This window comes from Dermacentor variabilis, chromosome 4 (assembly GCF_050947875.1).
Source record: "Dermacentor variabilis isolate Ectoservices chromosome 4, ASM5094787v1, whole genome shotgun sequence".
In the NCBI taxonomy this organism is placed as follows: Eukaryota; Metazoa; Arthropoda; class Arachnida; order Ixodida; family Ixodidae; genus Dermacentor; species Dermacentor variabilis.
In genome coordinates, this window is record NC_134571.1 from 136,020,821 (window position 1) to 136,036,966 (window position 16,146).

At 47.1% G+C, this 16,146-nt stretch overlaps 1 long non-coding RNA gene across 1 annotated transcript; it reads right to left on the reverse strand.

Moving 5' to 3' along the window:
- Positions 1-12,593: 12,593 nt before the first annotated feature.
- Positions 12,594-15,921, reverse strand: LOC142579819 (uncharacterized). Its single transcript, XR_012827468.1, has 3 exons — positions 13,579-15,921; positions 13,317-13,524; positions 12,594-13,199 (listed from the first exon to the last, which is right to left on the reverse strand). It is a non-coding gene; the product is annotated as an uncharacterized LOC142579819 (long non-coding RNA).
- Positions 15,922-16,146: the final 225 nt, after the last annotated feature.

Below are 16,146 nucleotides of genomic sequence, written 5' to 3' on the forward strand. Positions count from 1 at the left end.
AGCCCAGGGCGCCCACAATCATACACCGTAGCATCACTCACAGGGTACATCATATCGCTTCAGAGACGCCCTGCGTGATCACTGAAATCATACACCATAAACACGCGTTACCATCCATATTTATTGTCAACATTTATGACCTCCTATCACACCCGATGGCGTCTCTAGAGTCCCTACTTCGATCGGTCCACCGGCTGGCAGAAAAGCACCCCCTGTTAGTCGGCGGAGACTTCAACAGTCAACATACAGACTGGGGATACAAAACGACAACACACCGAGGTCGCAGGCTCTGGCTGCTCCTCCAGAACCTCCACCTCACCGTACACAACTTCCTGACGCCCACTCGGATCGGCAATAGCGTCAGTATGGACACCAGCCCGGACCTGGTGCTGACCCGCTCTCTCCGAGGCGTCACCTGGACCAGAACACAATACACACTAGGCAGCGATTATTACATTATACAGGTCACTGTCCCATACAAACAACCTCGTCACACTTACATGACACACAAACGGCGCCACATACGCCGAGGACATAATAGAATGTTTTAGCAGAGCGTATTTGCCCTTCCGCTCCGCTCAGCGAGGAGTCGCGAGCGTTACTGCGCATGCGCTACACGCTAAGGTGGGAGCGCGCAAGCGGACCGACCCTTCCGTTCCGCTTGCGCGGCGTCTTTGCGGAGCGCGGAGCGTCTTCGCGAGCGCGTCTCACGCAAAGCATTCTGGTCTCGTGCTTCGTCGGGAAGAAGCGGATTCCAATATGGCAGTCGCCGGTGCATTGTGTGGTTCGACAGTGTCTGAAGAACTCACAGGCCGCAAACCTCGAAAGAGGTTCCGCATTGAAGAAGATTTATGTCTTCTGCGCGAAGTGGTAGCGGCGAACCCATTCGAAAACCCCCGCTTGTGGGAGCAAGTTAGGGAAAACGTTTCTTCGGCAGTGGGGCGCGAGCTCACACTCCGTGCAGTGCGCGACAGAGTGGACCTTCTCGTGGGATATTTATGAACACAAGACAGCGTTAACCTGCGAAAGTAAGTGTGTATGTCCATATCCTGATTTGGGCTCGCATTCGTGATCACATTACCCATCCTGCGCTTTCCTTCTCAGATCTGGAACAGAGGAGCAGTACAATGAGCTGCACCAATTGCTGCAGGAAGTTTCAGACATGGCTCGGGAGTTCGGGCACACGCCGAAAACAGTGCCCAGGAAAGGCAGCGCTACGGCGGTGCTGACGGCGCCGTTTTCGGCTGCTGCCGAAATTCGCGCCGCGCAGCATGCGAGAGACACTGCATTGGAGCTGATGAACGCTGAGGGAAGCCGGGCAGACGACGGACTGACGAATGGCAAGTGTTGTAATCATGCTTACTCATAATCGAGTACAGTTCCCTTCGAGTCGCGAAGGCAGAATGCATATTGCACGTCAGCAGTAGCATGTCTTGTAGCGAATAGCATGAGGATGATGTTTCCAAAGCTGGTATGAAAATATAATTGCCGAATATCTCGAATGGTTGTTGTGTGCACTGAGAGGGATGACCTGTTTGCCTGTCAGCCTCAAAGAGCACGACAAGCTGCACGTAGAGGGAAAATTATAATGTTATGTGCCACTTAAAGACAGTCGTTTGTCTGTGCGCGCGTGCATGCGTGCGCGCCTGTGTGTGTGTAGTCTTTTGTCTGTGCGCGCGTGCGTGCGTGCGTGCGTGCGCGCCTGTGTGTGTGTGAACGATGCGGTCGTGCCAGTGCCAGCATGCCGTCTGTCAGCAGCATAATTTTCTTTGCATTCGGTTGTGGTGCTTGCAAAAGTTAATCATAGCAGTGGCATTACGATTATTTTTCCACTGCTGTTTTTTGCAGCCTGCGGTGAGTCAGCAGCATCTCAGCTGCTAACGTCGATGTGCAGAGCTGAGCTGGAGGCCCCGTTGTCACCAGAGAGCCCGCTCTCTACCCACACTGGGCGGGTGTCTGCAGAAATGCAGCATTCCGACACAGATGATGCTGCTGCGATGGAAGACTCACAACGAGAGCTACCGCTAAAGCGGAAGAGGCAGCGCGTTAGGAACGCTCCGAAAGGTGAGTGACAGTACTGCATAGAATGAATGTCTTGTGTGGTGCTTTTGCATAGAACGTTATGCAGAGCTTTACGACATTATTATGCATAGGTTGCCTTTATGTATGGCATTAAAGTAGACAGACTTCCCAGTCTCCTTGGAGTCCTCCACTAGCATCTCCTATGGTCTATATGCAACATCCGCCAGTTAATCGCCACATATAAATTCCACTTGCACTCAAACGGGATGACTTTCAGAAGGGTTTGCTTTCTCAAATCCGTCACATATGCAAGCGGAGTGATATCAGTGCACTCATTAATGAGCGACCTGCCTATGAACACGGTACTGCTCCCAACTGGAATATTTTTGGGCCACGGGTGCATTGTACAAATACTGTTAGTGAAAGGTTAGAAACCGAGAGAAATATAGGCCAGTAGCAAAATAACATTCATTGTACTTTTTGTTTGGTTTGTTCTAGTTAAGTGGTACATATATTTTATTCATGTTTCATTATTATTAATTTTGAAGCAATGCTCTCTATGTTCACGCTACCTTTTCTGTATTGTTTGTACATGTGTCTTAAATTATGAATATAATTTAGCCATAAGAACAAGTGTTGAAACGTGAATAATGCAGACAAGTCAACCTGTCAGTTAGGAAATCTATTTTAATGCATATCTTTGTCGTCAGCTCTGGCCTTTCTTTGCATTTCAGTGTTTATGCCTGTACTGTCTGGCATGATACCTTTAGCTTGGCTGTTTCAAGCTACAAATGACAGTAAACATGCATATTTAACGAGATATGGTAACAGCACCAAAAATGAATGCAAAGGAACAGCAGGCACCATGAAGGGTTGACTTTCAGCTGAAATTTGACCAGCAGACAGATCTGCTATTTTAATGCAGAGTTTTTTTTCCCCACTTAAAACATGTGTACCTTAACAACTAAGGAACAAACTTGATATTAGTTTCTCTTTGACAGGATACCTTACATGAGATGAGAAATGTAGAATAAAGTACTCTGCTGAACCTTGCACTCGTTGCACCCACTGGGTATGTAGTATGCTGTGAGTTACAGCTGCGTGCAACCACAAACTCCTACACACTACTGAACATGTAATAGTCTTTAGTTGTATTCATGTTAACAATGCTAACTTTGCCATACAAATAAGCCTTCACAAGTTGCAGCATAGAGCTTGGCATATATAACCTTACCGTAGCGTGTAAAATCGCACAAGTCGGCCTACAAGCAATTTACACAAGAGAATAGGCATAATTATCACATGGCATCACTCAGATGTACATGTATTTTTTACGTTGTTACATGTGTACTTCCTTTGCAAACAGGGATGTATACCCGGAAAATATCTACCGTATTTACTCGCATATAACCCGCACCAAAAATTGAAAAAATGTGTTTAAAAAGTGGGGGTGCGGGTAATACGCGAATATTCCGGAGAAGGGGGGCTCGGCGGGTCGGCTTCACGGCAACGCGCGGCCTGCCGTGCACAGTCCGCATCCCCATCGACATCAACGTGTGTTGCAGTGCATATTAATATTGCACCAACCTTTTGACCACCGAAGGCCAGTATGGACTGAAAGAAGACCACGTGGAAGCGGAGACCATGGAGCATATCGTTTTGCGGTGCAGAACACTTCGTCCGGACATTGCCGAAGACGCGGCGATAGATATAGAGGGTGCCCTGGGATTTGCAGGGGAGGACGGACGTGTGGATGAGAGAAGGGTAGTGGTGACAAAGAGTAGGTTGGAAGATTGGTGCAAAAGGGGCTAGGGACGAGTGAGTCTATAAAAGAGGGACAAATTACAGTTCACAATACGAACAAAATTACGGGGGAAAAAAAAGGGGGGAATCCTAGGCTAGGGGGCGCAAGCCACCACCGTTACAAAGGGCTAAGCCACTACGCAGCTTGCAAAATTCATCGAGGAGCAGAGGAGTCGTGGCCACGCTGTGTCTACAGAGATGGCGCAGATGCAAGCCCTGAAGCTGGCCCGGGAAATGCACATTCCACGCGAGTTTCATGCGAGCCGCGGATGGCTGCAGCGCTTTATGGCCAGGCATGGATTTTCGATGCGGCGGCGAACTACCATGTGCCAGCGGCTTCCCGACGCTTACGAGGAGAAGCTGCTCAACTTTCAACGTTACGTCATCGGACTGAGGAAAGAGCGCAACTACTTGCTATCTCAGCTGGGAAATGCTGACCAAACGCCAGTATATTTCGAGATGCCTATGGACACGACCCTGGAAAAAAAGGGCGCAAAATCTGTTAGTGTGCTGACTGGCGGCAACACCAAGCTGCGCTGCACAGTGATGTTGTGTGCTTTGGCCGACGGCACCAAACTGCGCCCGTATGTAATATTCAAGCGCAAGACTCTACCGAGTACACCACTTCCCCCAGGAATTGTTGTGCGAGTGGAAGATAACTCGTGGATGAACAGTGACCTCGTCATTGACTGGATTCAAGCAATCTGGGAAAAAAGACCAGGTGCCTTGTTGGCACGCCGTTCGATGCTGGTGCTGGATTCGTTCCGAGGCCACTGCACTGACGCGGTGAAAGCTCGCCTCGCTGACAACGGCACAGACCTTGTCGTAATACCTGGCGGCATGACTTCCATGCTCCAACCACTCGACGTGTGCATCAATAAGCCTTTCAAGGCTCACGTGAAGCGGCTATATGCCCAGTGGATGGCCGATGGCCTTTACGCCCTTACGCCGACGGGACGCGTGCGAAGGCCAGATATTGCACTGCTGTGCCAGTGGATCGTAGATGCATGGGGGATGATCCCGGCCGACATGGTACGCAAGAGTTTCAAGAAGTGTGCCATAAGCAACAGCCTAGATGGTACCGAAGATGATTACGTCTTTGAGAGCGGCGATGAAGCCTCAGACGGCAGCAGTGAGAGTGGCGACGATTGACAATTGAACGACAGCACTGACAACGTTGCGGCAGTCGTTTTCAAATATATTTGTTTTGAAAACTAAAATGGTGACTGTTTGCTCAGTTGTAACTTCCTAGTCCTCATTTTTTCAGGTAAGTGTGCGGGTTATACGCGAGGATATTTTTTTTTATTTCATGGGGTTCAAAGTTAGGGGTGCGGGTTATATGCAAGGGCGGGTTATACGCGAGTAAATACGGTACAGAGATTCCGTTGGACCATTAGGGTGACAGAGTGGGTCCCAAGAGAAGGGAAGCGCAGTAGAGGACGGCAGAAGACTAGGTGGTGCGACGAAATTAGGAAATGTGCGGGTGCTAGTTGGAATCTGTATGCGCAGGACAGGGGCAAATGGAGTTCGCAGGGAGAGAGGCCTTCGTCCTGCAGTCGACATAAAATAGGCTGGTGGTGATGATGATGATGAGTTTACAAACACAATGTAGAGCCTTTGACGACAGTGTCGAGACCAAAAGGCGCAGCTTTTAGGTCAATCACGGCTCCTGCAGCAGCCAGGTAGGATAAACATTCTTCTCACCTTGGCCCTTGCAAAGCTCTTCATCTTCTGCAATGTTACTTCATGGCTCAAGAGGCATCACTGAGAATGTACACCGCTCCAGGGCAACGCTGTTGGCTTGACAGTTTTGACATGCTGTGCATAATGATTACTTCTGCGTGCACAGGTACATGCCAGCTCTTGCTCTGTTGCTGTGTAATATTCTCAAGCATAAGAAGTGTGAAGTGTGCCCTAGACGAGACATTTATTCTAAGAGTATATTTCTAACGTGACTGCTACTGGCTAGATACTGTAATAACCTTTTCACTCCAGGTGACAGCAGAAATGTTTCCCTTTGTTGTCCTCACAGGAATTCAAGGGCTTCAAGCCATGGGCCTGGAGCTCCTAGCCCGACGTGAAGATTACGAATTCACGTTGAAGAAGGAGCAGCTCGCTATACAGAAACAACAACTAGAACTGGAGGAGAAAAGGTTGGCATTAGAAGAAAGAAAAGTTGCCCTGGAGGAGGAAAACCATAGGTTGCAAATCCAAACTTTAAAACACCAACACAATCAGCTGTTAGAGCGCATGGAGCGCATTGAGAATATTTTGAAAGACAAATTTACTGGGCTGAATGGTATTTAAATCATTTCTTGTAATCACACATGCACAAGTCAATTTAATGGAGTTCTAGAACACACACGTGAAGTTAATATCCTAAACATACCTAAACAGTTTGACGTAGCTTGCTCTTAGTCACGTTTGCTTGTTCAGTGAGGATGGTATTGGGTGAATCTCATGGGTGAAGGCAGTTTTCAACTTGCCTTAGAACGACAAAAAGCTGAGCTAGTTGGTAAGGATTCATTATGCAAACAAGAGGTTAGGTGCGTAGACAGGGCACAAGGGTAGAGAAGTGGACAACACGAACGCCTATCAACTGAAGGGAGCACTGAGGCGAAAAAAGAAAGGACACAAAACTCATCTGCTCAAGCTCTGGAATGGTATCGCCACGTGTCAGTCGGGTACTTTTTTTTTTTTTTTTTGTTTGATGGCGCAAAAGCGGCTAAGGCTATGCTGCGCCAAACACGAGGTGTTTTAAAATCCAGTGAATGAAGGAAAATGCTTTGTTAATAATCTATATTTTATGTAGAAGTCCAGTGTCGTCTAGAAATTTACGGATGTCACATAATGTCACTAGTGGATCATCACCTAAAATTAGAGAAGGGTGTGGAGGTATGTGTAGTTGATATAGTTTGTGCAAAAGTGTTCGTCTGTGTGTTTCAGTCTGGGTACATGTTAGTAATATGTGTATAACTGTTAGTGGCTGTTGACATTTCTCGCATGTTGGTGTGTCTTCTTTCATAAGTAAGTAATTGTGTGTGAGGTGTGTGTGCCCAATGCGTAGTCGGCATAAAACTACTTCGATGAACCGCTCCTGATGATAGCATGACTTCCACTCGCCAACTATGGGTTTCGTGAGATGTAGTTTGTTGTCAGCACAACGGTCCCATTCGCGTTGCCATTTCGCCGTTAAGGCTTTTCTAATCGCACGGATGCTATCTTTGTATGGAAGTGTTGTGTTTGTTATATCTTTGTTCGCTGCCATCGATGCACATCTATCGGCTGCTTCGTTCCCCGGTATCCCAACATGACTTGGTACCCAGCAGAAGCGGATTGATCTCCCATATTTATTAAGCGCGACCATGTTTAGTATATCCCCTAACAGGGGTTCACACTCAGATTTCAGATTTAGAGCTTTCAGTGTACTTAAGGAATCAGTGTATATGACTGTGTTTTTGTGCTTGCCAGTGATAATCTTTTTAACTACTACCCATACAGCATAAACTTCAGCAGTGAAAACCGAAGCATGTTTTGGTAGACGAATACTTGTTTCCCAATTGTCTGTTACGGCCCCTACGCCCACGTGTTCTTTTGGTTTGGAGCCATCCGTGTAGAATTCCATGTGATTTTGATACTTCTCCTGAAGAGCACGGAATTCTTGTATGATGTGTTCGTGTGGAGTGTCTCTTTTCTTTAAATGTGTTAGTGTCCAGTCACACAACTGTGTGAAATGGTACCATGGGGCCAACCGTTGTGGTTTCTTGGCAACCTGGAGGACTTCGTGGGAAATGTCATAATCCCGACAGTACTGCTCATACCGCAGGACAAGTGGCCTAATCATATTCGGTTTATTTGTGTAGTGTAAGCGTGAGTTGCACTGCGTAAGGATGTTGTAGCATATGTGTTGAGGTGATGACAGAATTCTGAGTACGTAGGAAAAAGTGAGTAATGCTCTGCGCTGCTGTAAGGAGGGTTCATTACACTCAACATATAAACTTTGAATGGGTGACGTTCTGTAGGCACCACTTGCCAGTCGCAATCCAAGGTTATGTACTGGATCAAGTAGTTGGATGTAGGACTGCCTGGCTGAACCATAAACCACGGAGCCGTAGTCTAAAAGGCTACGCACAAGAGACCGGTAAATACGTAAAAGACAGGTTCGGTCGGAACCCCAGTGCTTATGAGACAAAACTTTTAGGATATTCAATGCTTTATTTGCCTTAATTTTTAGTGTTTTAATGTGTGCTAGGAAGTTTAGTTTTTTATCAAACATTACTCCCAAGAATTTACATTCTTGTTTTGCCGGCAGTGCGACATCATTCAATTTTAGAAGCGGGTCTAAGTACAATCCTCGTTTTTGCGAGAATAGCACTGTAACGGTTTTTTGAGTAGAGAAACGGAAGCCATTTTTTTCAGCCCACTCCATTAGTTTATTAATTGTTATCTGGAGCTGCCTTTCACATGTATGTAAGTTTGAGGCGCGGCACGCTATTTGCAGATCATCGACGTATATGGAGTGCATGATAGAGGGGGGAATGACTTTGTTAACAGAGTTCATTTTTACTATAAAGAGTGTTGTGCTTAGTACGCATCCTTGTGGCACACCATTTTCCTGAATGAATACACGTGACAGCACCGTTCCTAAACGCACCTGGAATGTTCGGTCCGACATGAAATCGGCTAGACATTTCAGCATTCTACCTCGGATTCCTAAATCTGCTAAGTCCCTTAATATACCAAACCTCCATGTTGTGTCGTACGCCTTTTCTAAGTCAAAGAAAACAGTGAGACAATATTGTTTGTGTAGGAAGGCCGCACGTATCTCGTCTTCTAGCCGGACTAGGTGATCTGTTGTGGAGCAACCTTTCTTGTATCCACACTGATGGTTATCTAGCATGTTTTCTGTGTCAAGGACGTATGTCAATCTTATGTTGATGATGGCCTCATAGGACTTTGCAAGACAACTTGTGAGTGCTATGGGTCTATAACTGGTTGCTGTTGTGGGAGACTTTCCGGCTTTCAAGAACGGGATTATAATAGCTTTCTTCCACTCTTTGGGCATTTCCCCCGTTTCCCAGATTATGTTGAAGAAATGAAGCACGGTCTCAACTGCTTTAGGGGATAGGTGAGCTAGCATTGCATAGTGTACCCTGTCCGGACCGGGTGCTGTTTTTTTGCCACTAGTAAGGACTCTGTTGATTTCTGGAAGTGTTAGAGGGCCATTATACAGTCTTTCTGAACATCCTGTGGTCGGAAGCTTTAGTTTTTCTGCTAATTGTTTATGTTTCAGGAATGCAGCAGAGTAGTATTTCGAGCTTGATATATCATGGAAATGTTGCCCTAATATGTCTGCTTGTTCTTCTATATTTGTTTGTGTGCCTGGAGGTGACAGTATGGGGATAGTGTAAGCAGCGTAATCGCCTCTAAACTTGCGAAGCTGATCCCACATTTGTTTGGATGTTATTGAACTATTTACAGACGATACATAATTTTTCCATGACTGTCTTTCTGCTTGTCTGCGTGTGTACCTGGCTTTCGCTTTTGCTTTTTTGAAAGAGAGTAGATTATCTTGTGATGGGTATCGCCGAAAGATACCCCACGCTTTGTTTTGTAGTTTTTTTGTTTGCGTACATTCTTTCGTCCACCAGGGTTTTAGGTTTTCTCTTAGGAAGCATGATGATTGTGGGATTGTTTCTGCTGCTGCAGCAAGTATACAGGCGGTGATCTGATCGTTCATTTCATCTATAGTTAGCTCATCTGATATGTTATCCAGAGTGGCCTTTTCGGTAAAGAGGGGCCAGTCTGCTAGATGGAGTTTCCAACGGGGTGGCCTCAGTGGGATGGTAGGAAAAGTAGATGTTCTTTTAATGATAGCGGGCATATGGTCACTACCATAGGGGTTCTGAATAACATTCCACTGAAAATCGCAAAAAAGAGATGGAGAGCACAGTGCTAGATCTAAGCAACTCATAGCTCCTGTGCTTGGGGAGTAGTAAGTAGATGCACCTGTGTTTAAAAGGCATATGTCATTTGTTAGGATAAAATCTTCAAGCGTTTGACCCCTGTTGTCAGTAGTTTTACTACCCCATAACGTGTTATGCGAATTAAAATCACCGCCTATTAAAAATGGTTCAGGTAGCTGGTTTAAAATTAACTCTAGGTCTCTTACGGTAAAATCTGAATGCGGCGGAATGTACACTGAACAAATGGTGATGGTTTTGTGAGCTAAAACGGTGACAGCAACGGCTTCTATGTGAGTGTTGATGGGAATTTCTCTGGCTGCTATACCAACTGGCAGAATAATGGCTACACCACCTGACAGCCGGTTCGCCTGACTACGGTCGCGCCGTACAACAGTGAAACCTTTTAAAAAGTTCTTGTGTTTTTCGCCTAGGTTGGTTTCCTGTAAGCACAGGGCCACAGGAGAGAAGTTTATTAACAGGTCTTTTATGTCACCTAAGTTATGAATGAGACCTCTACAATTCCAATGGATCATGAAAGCCATTATGAAATTGAAAGGTAAAAAATGATATTAACGAGTGAATGGGAGATAAGAAAGATGTTAGGTGACATGGATCTGAAGAAGGCAGATACAAACAGAGCGATAACCCTTAGGTTATCGCCTTCTTATTTTGAGTTGTTATTGGGATTTTGTCCCTCTTACCGCGCTCGAGGGAGCGCTTGTCCTTCGGTGTCGAGGACACCGGGGTTTTTGTTTCGACCTCCATTGCTCTCTCTGAGGCGCTGGAGGACCGAGAGTTTGGCGCCGAGACACGTGTCTCGGGCCTTGGAGTTCGCTTGATCTTAGGACCCTGCGGGACTGGTGTCTGCAGGGCCGTTGAAGAGGGCGGAGCAGTACTGACTGCTTCCACCACGGGGGCGGGAGGAGTCACTGCGGCACCACTGCGCGTGGGCTCGGAGGACTCCGGAAGCCTCTGTGACGCTGCCCCCGCCTGCGTCACATCGGCATAACTGCGTCGCGGAAGGTACGACAGTCGTTTTCGGGCTTCAAAGAACGATATTTTTTCTTTGACAGTTAGTGCTATTACTTCTTTTTCTTTTTTCCAGCATGGGCAAGACCGCGAGTAGGCTGGATGGTCTCCTTTGCAGTTAGTACAATGTGGGGAAGAGGTGCAATTCTCAGATTGGTGTTCGTTGGAGCTGCATTTAGCACAAGTTGTTTGTCCTCGGCATGCATGTGAAGCATGTCCGAATCTTTGGCATTTGAAGCATCGTCTGGGGTTTGGGATATATGGTCTCACATTGACTTTGACATAACCGGCATCGAGAGAGGTAGGCATTACGCTTGTTCCGAAGGTGAGTATAACGTGTTTAGTGGGGATTTCTTGATCGTTTCTACGGATTACTATTCTTTGTACTTTTGTTACATTTTGTTCTTGGAAACCCTCAAGGAGTTCCTCATCGCTCAGTCCAATAAAGTCTTCTTCAGATATCACTCCCCGGCTTGTGTTCAGTGTTCTATGTGGTGAAATTGTCACTGTGGCGTCGCCAATACTGGTAAGGTCAGTGAGCTTCTCTACTTGGTCTTTATCATTCAGTTCTAGGAGGAGGTCCCCGCTAGACATTTTGGAGGCTTTGTACGTCGGTCCGATTTTTTCTTTCAAGCATTTGGCTACAAGGAATGGTGAGAGTTTTCTTACTGGCATGTTGCTTTCGCTATGTACTACATAGTACTTGGGGAAGGATGGAGCGTTGCCCCGAAAGGAGAAATGGAATGGTACTTCGGTGCGGCATCTTTTCAGACGCCGATCATAGACGAGAGAGGTTTGTGCTGCCATAGAAAATGAGTATGTTCGGCAACAGCGCCGACCGCCCACCACGGAGCCCAACGAGGGGACGCGGCAGAGCTTGTGTACAAGCCTGCATGACGCCAGCCGTACGCCGTCGCTATAACCAAATATGGTGTACCCAAGGTAGGATATCCACACAAGGTTAACCCTTGCCACCGTGGAGAAAGGAAGTAAATGGAAGAGAGAAGAAGACAGGAAAGATCGAAAAGTGAGGGATAAAGGCGAAGGTTTGGGGAGAGAGAGACAGGAAGAGGCGACTGCCGATTTCCCCCGGGTGGGTCAGTCCGGGGGTGCCGTCTACGTGAAGCAGAGGCCGAAGAGGTGTGTTGCCTCCGCCGGGGGGCCTTAAAGGTCCTAACACCCGGCATCGGCTCAACCTCCAGGATCCTCCTTTCCCCGGACACGGCTAAGCCGCGCACGGCTACACGCGGGAGGGTCCAACCCTCGTGTGCTCGGGTACGTGGTGTCGCAACACACCAAACGCCTGCTGACGCAGACGCCCCTGCGGGGTGTCAGTCGGGTACGTAGACCGACACATGTACCTGACTGACACGTGGTGATACCATTCCTGAGCTTGCGCAGATGAGTTATGTGTCTTCTTTCTTTTTTCGCCTCAGTGCTGCCTTCAGTTGATAGTCGGCGTTCGTGTTGCCTCCACTTCTCTACTTTTGTGTCGTGTCTGCACGCCTTACCTCTTGTTTGCATAATTCAACTTGCCGTATGTTTTTTGTAAGCGCCACTTTTTTGTTCTCATTCCCGTTTGCTCATTCCTCAATGAAGACAAACTCAATTCGCTCAGCTATCTTGTGCTGTTTATTATGACTGCACCAAGTACTCAATAAAAAAACTTGAACGTTTGTCCTGTGTTCCATAACAATGCAATAAAAGAAGCAATATTTTAAGAGCAACTTTTATTGTTATGAATTCAACTGAAGTTCCATGCAGCCGCTGTGGTGCTCAGCTGCTGACCCAAAAAACGCTGGTATGATCCCGGACGTGGCGATCACATTTCAATGGAGGCAAGATGCTAGAGGCCAGTGTTCTGTTCGATGTCAGTGCACGTTAATTACGGCATCCCTCATAGCCTGAGTCGCTTAGGGACGTTAAACCACAAAAACCAAACCAATCAAGTTCCATGCTACTGAATTTATGTGCTAAGTGGTATTTACTGGTACCGTGGACAAAAGTATGTTTCCAAGCTCGGTGGATCAAGTCCAAAGTACTGTGACACTTGAGAGCCATACATACATGTGTGGCAGTTTGCGAGAATCGCACTAACCCTGTACATGCGAGGCAAGTTTTGCCGATGGAGCTTTTCATTTTTTCTGAAATCGAGAAACGCAAACAGTCCTGCGATCTTCCCGAAGCCCCACTCGACAGCTTGCCTTACTTTGCTCATTTCCCTATTAAAGGCTTCTTGACGTGCAGTTATCCTCACTCCACCATAAGGCTTTAGCAACAGTGGCCTCAATGGGTAAGCAGGGTCCCCGTAGAGGCAGTAGTCGTGCCCTTGCACTAGCTTCTCCAGCTTCTCGTACGTTTTGCTCTTCCGCAGGATACCTATGAGACATGTAAGCAAAAAAGGTGGTTAAGTTACTGTATTTTTTCTTCCTCCTCTCTAGCACAAAAGCCAGTTGTATTGATGCTATGCCAATCAACGCTGAACGCGAAACTCACCAGCATCATGTCGGCTACCGAAGAACGGCCCGCTGAGTTGGCAAACGATACTGTTTGGGCACATGATCGATTGATATTTCACGGAGTGAACACGTTTGTGCCCAGAGAAGAAAACTTTTTGACTGGTCGATGGCCTACAGATAGCCCTGGCGGTTCCATCTATGAACCCCCAGCAGTTGTGGAGGGGGGCTCCTTTGGAATGTATGGCCTGCAAAGCAAACATCTGTAATTGCGGTGGAAGAAATTCGAATGAATTGCTTACCTGAGCGAACATGTCAATTGTAGGCAAATCAACCCAGGTGTGGTTGTTCACGTATTTTAGGAGGTGAACGAACTTGTCTTCGATGTGCGAGAGTACACAGCTAGTCACTGAGGAGGAGTAGTGCCGGCCGAAAAGCTGCTCCAACTCGCAGAGCCTGTTAGGGTACGACAGGCAGCGCAGTGTGATGCAGAGGGCTTCATCTCCGGGGACGAGCACACTCTGCGGTGTTGAGATGACATCAGGCACAAGAAGAGCACTTCGTAGTCTTCTGATATCAGCCTTTTCAAAACGAAAATATGACCGGAAAAGCCCACTGTCTAGTGCGTCGATGTTCAGGTATCCGCCACGGAAAGCGGATCTCGCCGCGTCACAGAAAACAGTTCCATCACAACAAGGTCTTCGATGTCATGCCACGTCAGCTGACTTAATAAGAGTGGATCTTGCAGCACACTTTTCTTGTTTGCCATGACGCCGGATTAATACCACTGTTGCAAAAAACTTGCGAACGCAACCAGGCGCACGACTATAGCATGGCTATGGCACGACCACTTTCTGGCCCGGCGCTGGCTCGCAACTGTGCTTAGTAACAAAAAAAAAAGCGAACCTTCCTTAATAACAACGTAAGGCTTTCCTTTTATGTGTTATAAAATGTTTACGAGAAAAAATATTTATTTCTTGTGCGGCTGAACAATAAAATAGTGTGTTTTTATAACTGTAGTTTCATCTTGTATAACCAGGGGGCCCTACGTGCAACCCGGAATTTTCTCCGCTTAGCTAAAATGCAATCTGTCGCCCACGCTCCGGTTAGGCTGAGCGGGCCGCGTGAGCGGAGCGGAAGGGCAAATACGCTCTGCTAAAACACTCTAATCTTGCCTCGCACGCCCCTTCCGCTCCGGCCGCCGCCGGCGCCTCTCTCTCTCACCTCCTTTCCAATTCCCTTTCCCCACAGTGCAGCGCGGCTGAGGTGTCCTCTACTGAGAGACAGTTACTGCCCTGCACTTCACCCCAATTTTTCATCCTTCCCCACAAGAATCTCTCTCTCTCTCGTACATCGCTTTCGCCCTCGGAGATGGCCATGGCGAGCGCTTTGTTGGCGGAGGCTGTTCATATTGTGTTTTGTGCGCGTTCTTGTATTTCGTGTGCATTATTGTTTTGCGTGCGTCTCACGACACGTGTGACGGATCGTGGTGGGCTGACGCGGAAGGAATGGCCGCAACAAGCACACGCAGCGTCAAGAAGCGCAAGAACCTTGACTTTGCGACAAGGCTGAAAGTCATTCAGCGTGTTGAGGCGGGCGAGAAAATTGAGACGGTGGCAGACGCCTTCGGGATTCCTCGGAGCACTCTAAGCACCTCTAAGCATGGTTCTTAGAACTTGTATCAAAGTGGTATACTCTGATGTCATCGCGTCACCCCTCGGTTTCTCTTAGTTTTCAAGACATGGAGAAGCATTATGAAGCTGTCTGTACTCTCAAGCTGGGCAGCACCTCACAGTGGAAGCCATCTCAAGCAGGGCTTCTAATCACCACTCCTGCTGTACTGCAACTCCACGACATTCATTTGAGCTCTGAAGGTTACACTTTCTTTCTCACTCGCAGAATACTACAAGATTGCCTGGAAAACCTTTTCTCTGTTGTTCGCTCAAAGAAACCGGTGCCAGATGCTTTGGACAAGAAATATGCTCTCAAACTTGTGTGCCCGAGCCAATTTTTGCACACGCTGAAGACAACCAGCTATGCTGCCGATGATTCGGAGTATCTGGTTGATCTACTGACACATGGCAAGCGTGAGCTAGCTGAACTAGACCCATCTAAAATGGATGACTCTGAGATACTCTTCATTGCAGAGCTGACATCTACAGAATGTAGCACCCTCTTTCATACTGCCGCATTCCTCGTGAAAGGCATTATCAAAAACATAAGCAGTTGCGAGCAGTGCAAAATTGCTCTGCTAGGTTCGACAGACAGTCAGCATTCTTACCTGACAAGGTTAAAATAATACATCCGAAACGGCGACAACCTGCATTACCCCAGTGCTCAAGTAATGAATGTTCTAAACTCGTGCGAGGAACTAGCCAAGGAGAGGACGGAATGGACCGAAAGCCTTCTTACTGTACAATCTCTTTTACAGGCTGCTGTGAGGTACTTGAGCAAAATGGTTAAGCCCAACGTGAATGCTTGCCAAGTACACAATGCAACTGTTCAGAAGGCTCTCATCCCCAGCTATGCCCGAATGAGATTACGCATTCACATGCGTAAGCTTGAAAAAAAAAAAAAACAAAGTCAACTGCCGCGGAAGCAAAAGGCGTGCTGGAGTCAACTTACAGCGACATCATAATTTGGATAGTGTGTACTTATAATTTTTTCTATGGCAAATTCATATTTTTTCGCACATTGTTGTAATAAATTGATGGAGTGGTGTCCCAAAGCTTTTTATCACTGCACCATATTTCTTGTGGATTAATTCAGTGATTTCTTCACAAGTGGTTTGCTGTAATGAAAAATAAATATTCAGTTAACGCGACGCGAACTTTTCGCCAAAGTAAGCTTAATAGGCTGGAATTGTTCAT